At 45.6% G+C, this 2,134-nt stretch overlaps 1 protein-coding gene across 2 annotated transcripts in view; it reads right to left on the bottom strand.

The window, feature by feature from the left end:
• The window catches only part of SALL4 (spalt like transcription factor 4), a 47,468-nt gene that overhangs the window by 28,522 nt on the left and 16,812 nt on the right, over positions 1–2,134 (bottom strand). The gene's annotated exons all lie outside the window — the stretch shown is intronic.

Genomic DNA, 2,134 nt, shown 5'->3' with positions numbered 1-2,134 from the left:
GGGGGGGGGGGGGGGGGGGGGGGGAAGAAAATCACAGAAGTTAACCTGCATTATAGTCATTTTCCACATTTTAACAAATGGCCACAACCAAGAGAAGCAGTGGAGCTACCATTCCCCACACTAGATTGATTACAGAAAACACTGGCAGACTAGCACTTAGTCTCAGGCTTAAATTTATACTTTTCAGCTATACAGAGATGTTTAAGAAGAGTCTAGTCAAATGAGCACCCCCCCGATACGTATTTTGTTTGATGCTAACATTTACATGTAGACTACTACGAAGAGAAATAAAAGGTTTTAAATTTAAACCCTCTTATCTGCAGAACCATTCTGTTCTTTAAAAATGTGCATTTCAGCAGTCTTTGCAGTCAGTCATTCTGTACTTCAGAGAGAGGAAATCCATAAGCTAGTTCTGTTTCCTCTCACCAATCCAAACAGATTAACCCATGCAGTATCTGAATATGAACAATAAGTGAACGCTTGAGTGTCCTGGTCAAAAAGTCACTCAAACATGGGCTGGAAGATGAGTATTGTACTGTGAAGGATACGTCCCTTGGAACGTACAGAAACAGCCCCTCTCAAGCAGCAGCAGAGTTTGTGCAATAGGACACAGTGGGGGTAGAAATAAGAAGGGTAAGTAGCTACAATTTAATTTTTGTTCAAATTTCCCTATTCATTTCAAAATCCCTCCTCCCCTACTAGGAAGGGGGAAAAAAGAAAAAGGCATCTTCCAACAAAGCAAAATTTGACAGTGATTAAAGTCAATCAGGAAAGAAAAGGGTTGCTGTATAGCCCCTCTAGTTGGGACGCAGATTTACAGGACTTGGGAACAATCCGAGCGAGCGCAGAATCAGAAGTGTTACTTAACTCACCACAATTCATTTCCACCAGTTATGTTCCCACTTCAAAAAGTTGCACTTTTTCCACCCCTCACTCCCAAAAAATCAAAATAGTTCCCCTTCTGCTGCTGCTCTACTCAGCAGTTACCAACTACGTACAAGGGCAGTGCATGGCCCTGATGTTAGACAAGCAAAGTTTTCAAGCTTGTGTATATATGATGTAGAGACAAAGCAGCCAGAGGCTCTATGGCTACAGTGACTGGAGGCTGCCCAGTACCTCATCGGATTAGGTGCCACATTTTAAATAATCCAGCAGCAGCTGTTTTATTAGAATTTCTCACTGAATTTTCAGTTCCATAGTTCACACAAATTTTGAAGACAGACTGAAACATTTGACATCTACAGAAGTTATGCCCCCCCCCCATTTATAAATATGTAATACAGCTCAGTCATTTAACCGATACAGGAAATGCATGCATAAGTTCATATTTGCATGGGCAGACACTTCCCCCATCGAGCACACACTTTCACAGCTCAGGTGTGTTTGTTTAGTTTGGGCCACAATAACCGTGTGTAGGAAGGTAGACCAACCGTTGACTTTTGCTAGCGTAACCTCGATGCATTTACATGCACGCTATTTCCTCAGTCAAAACTATGAAGGGTTTAACATGGACAGTAAAGCTGCTAGAGTCATAGAAAGTGCATTTGAGAGGTTTCTGTTAGGCTAGATCAGGCTTACAATAAGACACGCACGCAGCCAAGTTGAGGGCTAAACGCAGGTCTGAAGCCATACCAGCTTAACGGAGCTGCACTGAAGCATACAAGAAAGCTGCCTTTACAGAGAGTTGGGGGGAAAGCTATACACAGTTCGCATAAACAGCAACGCTGTCCCAAAAGCAAAATCTGTCATACTGTAGGTCAGCAGCCAGCAATCTTTTTAACAAGTCATGGACCAGAACAACCTGGCTCTGGTCCAACACTGAGGTACCTCTAAAGGCATCCGGCTAGATGCAGGGGGGCTTCCCTGTACCCACACCGGGGTCAGGCAGCTGGGAGCTGTGCCAGCATCCCCACTACTTCTCTTCACCCTCAGCCAGAGAGCAAGCGCAGCTGCCAGCAGGTGCATCTCTAGGCAGCTGCCAGCTGTGTCCCTGCTGCTCCTGCTCCCGCTCTACCCTTCCCTCCCCTCCAAGTTGCAGCATAAGTACTGCCTGGCCTCAGGTGCAGCTCCTCACAGGCTGGAAGCTAGTGGGAACAGCAGGGGAAGGGGTGCAGCTAGCTGCCTGACCCCAGCT

Source organism: Gavialis gangeticus, unplaced genomic scaffold (assembly GCF_001723915.1).
Source record: "Gavialis gangeticus isolate Ggan-Ray unplaced genomic scaffold, GavGan_comp1, whole genome shotgun sequence".
Classification (NCBI taxonomy): Eukaryota; Metazoa; Chordata; order Crocodylia; family Gavialidae; genus Gavialis; species Gavialis gangeticus.
Note: the sequence above shows the minus strand (reverse complement) of the source record. Positions and strands in the feature narration are given on the sequence as shown.